This window comes from Myotis lucifugus, unplaced genomic scaffold (genome assembly GCF_000147115.1).
Source record: "Myotis lucifugus unplaced genomic scaffold, Myoluc2.0 scaffold_19, whole genome shotgun sequence".
In the NCBI taxonomy this organism is placed as follows: Eukaryota; Metazoa; Chordata; class Mammalia; order Chiroptera; family Vespertilionidae; genus Myotis; species Myotis lucifugus.
This window is the reverse complement of record NW_005871067.1, coordinates 7,072,834-7,085,837: the sequence shown is the minus strand read 5'-3', so window position 1 is coordinate 7,085,837 and position 13,004 is coordinate 7,072,834.

Here is a 13,004-nt window from a genome sequence, read left to right as displayed (position 1 = left end):
ATATGGACAGATAATTTTTGACAAAAGAGCCAGAAACACACAATGGAATAAAGATAGTCTCTTCCATAAACAGTGCTGGGAAAACTGGAGAGCCACATGCAAAAGAATGAAACTAGATTACAATTTGTCTGCATATACAAAAATTAATGCAAAATGGACCAAAGACTTAAATGAAAGACCCGAAACTATAAATTGCATAGAAGAAAACATAGGTACCAAACTTATGGACCTTGGTCGTAGGAAACATTTTATGAACTTGACCCCAAAGGCAAGGGAAGTAAAGGCAAAAATAAATGAATGGGACTATATCAAACTAAAAAGCTTCTGCATAGCAAAAGAAACTGAGAACAAAACAAACAGGCAGCCAACCAAATGGGAAATGGTATTTGCAAACAGTAGCTGACAAAGGTTTAATTTCCAAAATATATAAAGAACTCATAAAACTCAACACCAAACAAACAACCCAATCAAAAAGTGGGCAGAGGCCCTGAAAATACACCTCTCCCAAGAAGACATACAAACAGCCTATAGATATATGAAAAGATGCTCAATATCACTAGCAATTAGGGAAATGCAAATCAAAACTACAATGAGACACCATCTCACACCTGTTAGCCTGGCTATTATCAACAAGACAGGCAATAACAAGTGTTAGAGAGGTTGTGGAAAAAAGAAACCTTCATTTCCACTTCTGGGAATGTAGACTGGTACAACCACAATGGAAAGCAGTCTGGCAATTCCTCAAAAAATTAAGAATAGAGCTACTATATGACCCAGCTTCTCCTGGGTATATACACAAAAACTCAAAAACATATACTTTTAGACATATATGCACCCCTATGTTCATTGTAGCATTATTCATGGTGGCCAAAACATGGAAACAACCAAAGTGGCCTGCAATAGAGGACTGGATAAAGATGTGGTACATATACACAATGGACTCAGTCATAAGAAAGGATGAAATATGGTCCTTTGAAACATGGATGGACCTTGAGAACATTATGCTAAGTGAAATAAGTGAGGCAGAAAAAGCTAAGAACCATATAATTTCACTCATATGTGGGATGTAAAACTAAAACTCATGAACAGAAACAGCAGTGTGGTGGTTGCCAGAGGGAGGGGGTGGGGATGAAGGGGGTGCTAATATATGGGGATGGGAGAAGATTTGACTTTGGGTGGTGGGCATACAGTGCAAATATACAGATATTGTAACATAGAAACCCACACCTGAAATCTATCTATATCATAAAAGGCCTGTGGTTGTCACGCTGTAACGGCGGAACGACCAAACAACTGGTCACCAGGAGGTGCTGGAGCACCTCTCGGGCCCTCCCCCGCCCCTTCCTCCCCTGGGCGCAGGCAGTGTCCTTGGAGCATGCGAGGCGTCCTGGGGTGGCAGACATGGATGACAGGCTAGGGTTCAAAGAATTAGAGAACATTCTTTCCTTTTTACTTGCTTTAACACATTTTCATCATGTGCCTTAAAAAATTCATTACTTTATGCCAATCCCTCTACCTCTCTGGACCCCAGTTTCTTCATTCTCAAAACAGGGCTTTGTATGAGAGATAGTTTCTAAAATCCCTTCCAACTCTGTCTATTATTCTTTGACTGATAGATAACATTTTTTCAAGACAATGTGAGGCTTTGCTTTTTGAGAAGAGAAGGCTTATTTTTTTTTTTTTGCATATTAAAAATTTAAGAATTTGAACTTGTTGTTGTTAATCTTCACCTGAGGATATTTTTTAATGGATTTCTTTTAGAGACAGTGGAAAGTAGGAGAGACAGAGAGAGAAACATCGATGTGACAGAGAAACATTGATTAGTGGCCTCCTGCATGCCAAGCCTGCAACCAAGGTACATGCCCTTGACTGGAATCAAATCCAAAACACTTCAGTCTGCTGACTGATGCTTTAACCACTGAGCAAAACTGGCTAGGGCAACAATTTGAACTTTTGTTATCATATATGGGTATTCTTAAAGTATTTTCCTTGTACAAAATTAGAACTTTTGTAGATTTTAAACATTATTCTACCAAAAACAGATTCTTCTTTCTAGCATCCAACAGTTCAGTTTAAGTACAATTTCCAATTTGTATATAAATTTGTAATTTTTCAATTAATCATACATTTATCTGCATTTTTCTTAGTATCTATATACAAAAATACACAAAGCAGAGCAATAGGAGTGCCAATACTAGTGAGAAACAAATTGCCTCAGCAATATAATTGAGGTAAATGTAGACATCGTTAGGTGTGCCAAAAACAAAATAAATATTTATTCATAGTTGGATACTTATTGGAATTGGGGCATTGGCTCTGTGTTGAATTAAAGGAACAACATTAAAGACTATACAAGAAAATCTAAAAATTCATCATTGAATATCATATCTAAGAGGTAAGATGCTAAAATAGAGATTGTTCTAATATATATTGTTCTCCGGGAATAGAATCCCTTTTAACTTTCAAGTTTATAATTCAAATTTCTCTCATCTGGTATGAGATATATTTTTAGGAATGTATTATGCAACAAAGTACAGCACTCACTGAGCTGATAAATACAATAATATTTCTCAAATTAAAAGACATGCCAAACCGGTTTGGCTCAGTGGATAGAGTGTCGGCCTGCGGACTGAAAGGTCCCAGGTTCGATTCCGGTCAAGGGCATGTACCTTGGTTTCGGGCACATCCCCAGTAGGAGGTGTGCAGGAGGCAGCTGGTCGATGTTTCTCTCTCATCGATGTTCCTAACTCTCTATCCCTCTCCCTTCATCTCTGTAAAAAATCAATAAAATATATTTTTTTAAAAAAAGACAAAATATGATGGTACTTATACATTTATATATGTATTTCTCTCTTTTGTCCAAATGCAAAATTCACAAACCATACACTTTTTCATATGTATTATTCACTGGAATTAAACTCCTTTCCATTCTCCTAGATACTAGAATGAAGTTGGTGTTTAAAGGATAGAATATTGACAAAATACAACATATTCCATAAAGAAAATTATAAAAGAGGAGCCTTTGTTAGGTATTAAGAAAAACCCTGAAGAACTACTTTATATTATTTTAAAAATTTATATTCTTATTATTTCAGAGAGGAAGGGAGAGGGAGAGAGAGATAGAAACATAATGATGAGAGAATCATTAATCAGCTGCCTCCTATTGCGGATCAAGGTTCTACTGGAATCAAACCCGGGACCCTTCAGTCCACAGGCTGATGCTTTATCCACTGAGCCAAACCAGCTAGGACCTGAAGAACTACTTTAAATGTGAGCCATGTTTGAGTGAAATGCAGTGGACCTGAAGGGTTCCCATTGTGGCACTGAGAGAACTCAGGCATTTTCATTCTCATTTTTCCTTCCAGCTGTCACAGGCTGCTTCAGAGGAAAATGCTTGAACAAGTATATTCCTTTCATGTTTATTTCAAAACCTTCAATTTTCTTCTACAAAGATTTCCTAAACTAAAAGAAAAAAAAAGTTAATCTATTGCTGAACCAGTCTAATCCCCTTGATTTCACTGTCAGAAAAGTGTGTAGAGAGGTGGGGTTACCCCGGGAACGCCTGATCCAAAAAATAAATTTGGATCTGCATCTTGTTCGCAGTTTTCCTTAATCTAGGATGGAAAGGAAACATTTCTCAAAATGCATCTTATACTGAGTGCACGGTGTGGAGAAGTTTGGCTCTAGACATTATTAATTTAAATTTCTTTACACTCTGTCATCTACTTCGGAAATGCAGAGTTTGAATCTTTTGACATTGAGAGTGTTCTCTTCATAGAAAGTTTTTTTCTCTCTTTTTTTAAACTCATTGGCTGGCTGGATCTAAACATTGATGGATTAAAACCAAAGGCCATTAGCAAAAGTAAAAAAAAAAGTGAAATGAATGTAAAGAGATCATGGAAAGGCTAATTCTACCTCTCAGGAGGTTTGAATTTGCTGTTTAGACAGCATTAGACTCAGTGCAGCCATGGCTGTGGCTGTGCTCATCCAACCTTCAATGATAACTCGTAAGTATTTGATTGAGCTGTAAAAAAAAAATTGCCTTCTATCTCTTGTTATTTTCAAAGGCATCTGCACTAAGAATTCCCCAATCCAAATACTGAAATCCTTATAAATATCTAATAAATTTCTGCCCTTGCTCTGGTAACCTGGAGTTCACTTACCTCCATAAGAATCTCACAAGATATCAGGGGGAAAAGGAAAGCTTGTTTACTGTCCAAGCTCAGTGGCTAATTCAATGCTTTGATATAAGCTGTCATCCGAACAAACTTTGGAAAGAACAGGGCCTTTACGAGTAAAACTATAAATTCTGGGGTAGGGGGAACCTGGGTGTATGGGGGCAAAAGGGAAAAAATGGGGGACACCTCTAATACTCTCAACAATAAAAAAATAAATAAAATAAAATAAAAACTATAAAATTTGCTTGGCTGAGAGAAGTGCAGACATGCTGTTATTTGTATTCACATGTAACCTGAACTGGCCTGGCCAGTCATCAAGAACAGTTCACCAGGGGTGTCTAAAACCGAATACTTTCACTTAGTCAAAAGCTTTCATTCTCTTTTTGTTCCAAAACTATGAGAAATTCAAGGAAGAACTTTGACAATGGTTTAAAAAACAAGAGGTCAACCCTAACCGGTTTGGCTCAGTGGATAGAGCGTCAGCCTGAGGACTCAAGGTTCCCAGGTTCAATTCTGATCAGGGCATGTACCTTGGTTGCGGGCACATCCCCAGTAGGCAGATGATCGATGTTTCTCTCTCATCGATGTTTCTAACTCTCTATCCCTCTCCCTTCCTCTCTGTAAAAAATCAATAAAATATATTTAAAACAACAACAACAACAACAACAACAACAAAAAAAATCCCCAAAAAACAAAAGGTCAACATCAACAACAACAAAGGAAAGTATGAAAGCATTTTTCTATGCTGCTATTTGGTTTGACTTCAGAGATAGAACCAAAGTTTTCTCTAACATTCAGTCATCATCTATCTTTCTTATTCAACCTCTGTCATTATTTATAGTAATAACCTCTTGGTGATGTTGTATTTTGGGTTTATAATTTTATTTTTAATGTACTTTTATTTCTGATAATGTTAGTATAGTATAATTCAAAAAATAAAATACTCTTTTCAATACCATCTTACTCTCCAGTTTACAAAAAAGCCCACTCAAGAAAAACTCTATATTTTTAATACTTATCCTAACATATAATCGATCCTATCTAATAAAAGACAAAAAGGGTAATTGACCATACCTTCGCTATGCTTCCCATCAGCTAATCAGGGCGATATGCAAATTAACTGCCAACCAAGATGGTGGCCGGCAGCCACGCAACTGAAGCGAGCAGGAGGCTTGCTTGCTCCAGTGATGGAGGAAGCCAAGGTTCCTCGCCTGCCGCGGCCCGGCTCTGAGCTCCGAAAGCAACAGCTCCAAAAGCAACAAAGTTTCAATTATAGAAGCTAAACAAACCCCAGATACCTGCTTTTAGCCAGCCGTGGCCACGGAGCTGGAGCAAGCAGGACGGCAACAAAGTTTCAATTATAGAAGGTAAATAAATTCCAGAATTTTAAAAAAAAGAAAAAAAAAGAGAGGCTGGGAGCTTCAGTTGCTGGTCAGCCTGAAAATGGCCCTCAGTCCCTCACCCAGACTGGCCAGGCACCCCAGTGGGGACCCCCACCCTAAAGGGGGTGTGACCAGCTGCAAATAGCCATCAGCCCCTCACCCAGGCTGGCCAGGCACCCAAGCGGGACCCCCACCCTGATCCAGGACATCCTTCAGGGCAAACCAGCTGGCCCCCACCCATGCACCAGGCCTCTATCCTATATAATAAAAGGGTAATATGCAAACTGACCCTAACAGCAGAAAAACTGGGAATGACTGGTCACTATGACACACACTGACCACCAGGGGGCAGACACTCGATGCAGGAGCTGCCCTCTCGTGGTCAGTGTGCTCCCACATGGGGCAGCTCTGCTCAGCCACAAGCCAGGCTGACGGCTGCCAGTACAGCGGTGGTGGTGGGAGCCTCTCCTGCCTCCTCAGCAGTGCTAAGGATGTCTGACTGCAGCTTAGGTCTGCTCCCCACTGGCAAGTGGACATTCCCCGAGGGCTGCCGGGCTGCCAGAGGGATGTCTGATTGCCAGCTTAGGCCCAATCCCCTGGGGAGCAGGCCTAAGCCAACAGGTGGTCATCCCTCGAGGGGTCCCAGACTGCGAGAGGGCACAGGCCAGGCTGAGGGACTTCCCCCCCACCGGAGTGCACAAATTTTTATGCACCCGACCTCTAGTATTTATATAAAACCAGACCATACTATGTCTACTTTTCTGCAAAAAAATGTTTATTAATTCAACAATATATCTTTCAATTTTTCCAGGTGGACTTGGCATGTGTCCTGACTGGGAATCAAACTGTGACCTCCTGGTTCATGGGTCATCGCTCAACCACTGAGCCACACCAGCTTGGCAATTATACTTTCTTGTGTAATAATCTGGTTTATTATGGAGGAAAATAGTACAATCAAGATGCAGTAGCTATTAGCTGTCTCAATATCTTCTATTTCTTGTTTATGCAGTTGATATATGCAAAAAATCAGTTCAAGTTGCATTCCATGAAAGGGATCTATTCAAGACAGTCTTTGAGGCATTGCCGTTTGTCTTCTCTTTGCACTACTATATGTAAATAAATATATAAAAGTTATTGTGTATTTGTTACAAAATTACATACCAGTTCTCTTGTGCTGAGAGAGTTGTCCAAAGGCTTTAATTCTGCAGGAGGCAGTAGCAGATGGAAGTCTAAGTCTCAGTGTCATTTCAGAAACACCTAAAGCCTCAAGGCTGGAAAGTTCTGTGACTTTACATCCCTTGTTATCTTTCCGATAGTCATACTTTTAAAGTACTTTTTGAGTCTTTTGGCCAAAATAACAAAGTAAAACTACAATAAGACTCATGTATATCCTCTTTTAAAATGTAGTTGGATTTCCAAAATAAAAATAGAAGTAGTTGGATTTTCAAAAAAAAAATCTATCTGCATTGCTACCTACCTAGGCTCATATTTTCTCTTTAATTTAGGTCTTATATTTGTGTTTTGCTTTTCCTCTTCTCTTGCCTTGACTTTAGCTAATATAATAATTACTTGTCTAATTTGTCTCTGCTCTCCTTCTGGCCATAAAACAGCACACATCATCCAGCATCTCTGGGTAACTCTAGGCTGGAAGAAAAATCTGTACCACATCCTTCTCTCTCACACTGACCCCATGCCGGCAAACAAGTCCCCTGAACAGATTGTGTCACTCTGGTGCCAGATAATTGCCTTTCAATTCCTGTTCCTGCAGATGCCCTGCTTCCTGCTCTGTGGACTACACAGTCTTGCTCTGTAGCCCAAGAGCAGAGTTCTGGGTCATGTGGTGTGGATTTTGACAAACTCAAGCTGCAAGTTTCCTGATTAAGGCTCACTTAAATGAAGTCTTAAACAGAATGACGCTGTTTCACAACTAAAATGGATATTTTTAGCTTAATCCTGATGCCAATTTTAGATCATTTGCAACATTTCTTACACTTATGAATGTCCTTTTAGACATCAATTTCATACTCACTTAAGCTTTTCCATATATTTAAAATTTTGTTTATTTTGCTTCCCTCCCTCCCCCTCTCCTCTCCCCTTCTCCCTCACCCCAGGAAAATAAAAACAGTTTGATGCCTGGGACAAACATATTGCTCTGCAATAGACCCATAAATAATGGAAGGCATTCAGATACTCACATTGGCCTCTTGCCTGAACTCCCCGTTTGGCCACTGTCCAAGAGGGATTAACAAGAGTTTCTTCTCAGGATCCCAAGGGATATCCAGGGTGCAGTTAGGAAGTCAACTCCACATGGTTAATGCAGGGCACAAGCTGGCACATGCTGGCTTAAGGCAGGGAGATGTGCATTTCCACAAGGCACAGTCTTCAGCCCTGATGGGTGACCAGCACAGCTGGCATCGGGAACACCATGGGAAAGGTTCAAGGTGTGCTTACTTAGGAGATGAGAAAAGAGCAAGCTAAGGCTAATTTCTGTGTGGCCAGTCAGTGTGGCACAGCTTGGGAAGCACATACAATTTCAGAGCACACAGCTCAGCAGAAGAGCACCTGGTATTGATTTGTGTACCACAGGTGGGGAAACGAGAGAGCAGACCACCAGATCTGGTGTAGTGTCCCCACCCTGTCTCTATGTGCGGATGGCCTGTCTGAGGCTGTGCTGTGCTCTTTTCGCTAAAGCAGGGACCCCCTAATGCTCCAGCAGGACTAACTCACTGCTTCTCTGCCATACTCCCTGGGTTGTGGGTCCCAGAGACACTCCAAGGGAATACCAGGCTGCAACATTGGCTGTGTACCTTCACAATCCAGCCTCACACTGTTCCTTAAGGGAACACAGACACAGCCCACCATTGCTAAGAATCACATTTACACCTGCGAAAGAACCCTAATTTCTTAGCCGACAGTGGCTGCTGTGGGAGTTGGCCTCTGTAGCTGTGCTCAGAGGACCACCTTGTAACTGACTACCCATCATCTGTATTGTACCTCTTCTTTATTCCTTCTGTTGCCTTTAGTGCAAGAAAAGGTTAGAAAATTCTTTAGGACCTACAGAGTCTCTAATTTGTTACCAACTGCTAAAAATACTAATCATGCTTTGAGATACTCAGAAAAAACAGAAGGCCATTTTTTTAAATTTAATTTTTTCTTTCCTCTTACTCCAGGAGTTATGAACCATAGGAATTAGTTACTGTTTCAAAGATGATAAAAACTGATTCCCAGGGCTTCTAGAGAACAAAGTACAGAAACAGATTCTTAGAGGCAATATTAGTCATGAGCACTTGATCCTCTATAGTAGAATATGATAATTTGTCCCTGTCACCTTTCCCTAGGCTTCTGTTATCCGTGATGACCCATGGGTTAATTAAAACATTGTACCGGAGAGAAGATGGCTGCCAATGGGAAGGAAGACTGAAGGATGGTGTGTCAGTGAGGGAACGAAAGGAGAGTGTGTGGATGTACGGAGAGTGTATATTTGTGGGTGAGGGACAGCTATACTCCAAGGGACTGTTGGACACTGCAGGACCAGGATCCCCTGACCAGGGCAGCCTCCACTGCTGCTATAATCTCTCCTGGAGCAACTGGTTCTGCCGTGGAGACTGCGCCATCTGGAAGTGGAGAGTGACGGTTATCGGAGGCCTATACATCCTGGGATTCTGCAACCATAACACCCAGGGACCAGCTGAGAACCCAGGAACACGGGATCTCAACCAGCATGAATACATGGACATGGAGAAGCTCTGCACCTTCTCATGGAAAGGAGAGAGAGAGAACTACATAACCAGACACCTGGAGAAGTGAGATCATAGGGAGACAAAGAAACAGCACATATAAGAAAGAAAAAAGAGGCATCACCAGAAAAGGAAGTAAACGAAATGGAGGCAAGCAATATGTCAGAGAAAGAATTCAGAGAAATGGTCATAAGGTCGCTGAAAAGAATGGAAGACAAATTCAACAATATGTGTAAGAACCAAAGGAAATGAAGAAGAACCAAGAAGAAATGAAAAATGGCATCGCCGCTATAAAGAACTCAATAGAAAGCATCAACAGTAGACTAGAAGAAGCAGAGGACCGCATCAGTGAGCTAGAAGACAAGATAGGAAAAAATACCCAAGCAGAGAGCATCTAGAAAAAAACTTAAAATACAGGAGGAGAGCCTAAGGGAACTTTGGGACAACATGAAACGAAACAACATCCGCAAAATAGGGGTGCCAGAATGAGAGGAAACTGAGCAAGGAATCGAAAACCTGTTTGAAGAAATTATGACAGAAAACTTCCCTGATATAGGGAAGAAAAAACTCATACAAATCCAAGAAGTTCACAGAGTCCAAACAAAAAGAACCCCAAAAGACCAATGCCAAGGCACATTATAATTAATTGGCAAACACCAAGGACGAAGTAAGAATTTTAAAAGTGGCCAGAGAGAGACAGAAAGTTACCTACAAAGGATCCCTCATCAGTCTAGCGACTGATTTCTCAATAGAAACACATCAGGACAGAAGGGAATGGAATAAAATACACAAAGTCATGCAAAGGAAGTGTCTGAATTCAAGAATACTGTACCCAGCAAGGCTATCAATCAAAATTGAAGGTGAAATCAGGAGCTTCACAGACAAAAAAGGACTAAGGGAGTTTATTACCACCAAACCATCAATGCAAGAAATGCTAAAGGGTCTACTGTAGAAAGAAGAAATAGGAAGCAAAGAAGGCACACAGGTGTAAGGAATAGAAATGATGACAAACAAGTACCTATCAATAATAACTTTAAATGTAAATGGATTAAATGCCTTAATCAAAAGATATAGGGTAGATGAGTGGATAAGAAAACATGACCCATATATCTACTGTCTACAGGAAACTCACCTCAGAAAAAAGGACTCACACAAACTGATGGTGAAGGGATGGAAAAATGTTTTTCCGGAGAATGGAAATGAAAAAAAAAAGCTGGGGTAGCAATACGTATATCAGACAAATTAGATCTCAAAGTGAACAACATTACAGATAAGGAAGGCCACTTCATAACACTAAAGGGAGCAATCCAGCAAGAAGAAATAACTCTAGTAAACATATACGAACCCAATACAGGACACCCAAATACATAAAAAAATCTTCTGGATGATGGCAAGGGAGAGAATGACAGCAATGCAGTCATAGTAGGGGACTTTAATACCCCACTGACACCATTGGTCAAATCCTCTAAACAAAAAATCAGCAAAGAAACATCAATCCTAAATGATGCTCTAGATCAGATGAAATTAATTGAATCTTCAGAACATTTCACCCCAAAGCCACAGAATATACATTCTTCTCAAGTGTACATGGGTCATTTTCAAAGATAGACCATATATTGGGTCACAGGCAAAGTCTCTTCAAATTCAAGAAAATAGAAATCATATCAAGCATCTTCTCAGATCCCAATGGCATAAAACTAAAAAAAAAACTACAATAAGAACAATAAAAAAAACCTGGAGGCTAAATAGCATGCTATTAACAATGACTGGGTTACCAGAGAGATCAAAGGAGAAATAAAAAGCATCATGGCAACAAACAACAATGAACACAGAACAATCCAAAATCTATGGGACACAGTGAAAGGAGTTTTGAGAGGGAAGTGCATAGCGCTACAAGCCTACCACAAAAAAAAAAAAAAAAACCAAGAAACACTGGTAATAAATTACTGAACCATACAACTAAAAGAGTTAGAAAAAGAGCAGCAAGAAAAGCCCAGCATAAGCAGAAGGAAGGAAATAATAAAGACCAGAGAGGAGATAAACAAAATAGAGAAATAGAGACAAAAAAAAGAAAACAATACAAAAGATCAACAAAACCAAGAGCTGGTTCTTTGAAAGGATAAACAAGATTGATGAACCTCTAGCCAGAATCACCAAGAAGCAAAGAGAGAGGAACCAAATAAACAAAATCAGAAATGAAAGAGGTGAAATAACAACCAATCCCACAGAAATACAAATGATTATGAAAAAAATACTATGAACAACTCTATTCCAACAAAAAGGACAACCTAGATGAAATAGACATATTCTTAGAAAAATACAAGCTCCCAAAAATCAACCAAGAAGAATAAAAAAAACTGAATACGCCTTTAACTACCAAAGAAATTGAAACAGCGATCAAAAATCTTCCAGCAAACAAAAGCCCTGGTCTGGACTGCTTTACAGGAGAGTTCTACTAAGCATTCAAAGAAGAACTAAAACCTATCCTCCTCATACTAGTCCAAAAAATTCAAGAGGAAGGCACACTTCCAAGCTCTTTCTATGAAGACAGCATTACCCTAATCCCAAAACCAGATAAAGACACCACAATAAAAGTAACTACAGGCCAATATCCTTGATGAACATAGATGCTAAAATCTTCAACAAAATTCTAGCAAATTGGATTAAGCAATACATTAGAAAGATCATACACCATGACCAAGTGGGATTTATTCTAGGGATGCAGGGATGGTACAATACCCGCAAATCAATAAATGATATATCACATAAACAAACTGAGAGACAAAAATCACACAATCACGTCAATTGATGCAGAAAAGCATTTGACAAAACTCAACACCCTTTCTTGATAAAAACTCTTAGCAAAGTGGGAATAGAGGGATCATACCTCAACATAATAAAAGCCCTATATGACAAACCTACAGCCAACATCATACTCAATGGGCAAAAACTAAACCCATTTTCCCTAAGAACAGGAATAAGACAAGGATGACCACTTTCACCACTCCTGTTCTACATAGTAATAGAAGTACTGGCCATACCGATCAGACAAGAAGAAGAAATAAAGGCATCCAAATTGGAAAAGAAGAAGTAAAACTGTCCTTATTTTCAGATGACATGATACTATACATAGAAAACCCCAAAGACTCCATCAAAAAACTACTGGACCTATTAAATGAATTTGGCAATGTAGCAGGATACAAAATTAACACCCAGAAATCTATGGCCTTTTTATACACCAATAATGAACTCACAGAAAGAAAAATAAAAAAAAACAATCCCATTTACCATTGCACCAAAAAAATTAAGATACCTAGGAATAAACTTAACCAAGGATGTAAAAAACCTGTACTTGGAAAACTACAGAACATTGAAAAAAGAGATAGAGGAAGACATAAACAAAGGGAAGAACATACCATGTTCATGGATTGGTAGAATCCACATCATTAAAATGTCCATACTATGTAAAGCAATCTATAGATTCAATGCAATACCTATTAAAATACCAATGGCATATTTCAAAGATGTAGAACAAACTCTCCAAAAATTCATCTGGAATAAAAAAAGACCCCAAATAGCCACAGCTGTCCTGAGAAAGAAGAACAAAGTTGGAGGGATTACAATACCAGACATCAAACTATATTACTAACCCCTCCCCCAAATCGGAAAATGCCTTATACTGCACACCGAACAGACATATAGACCAA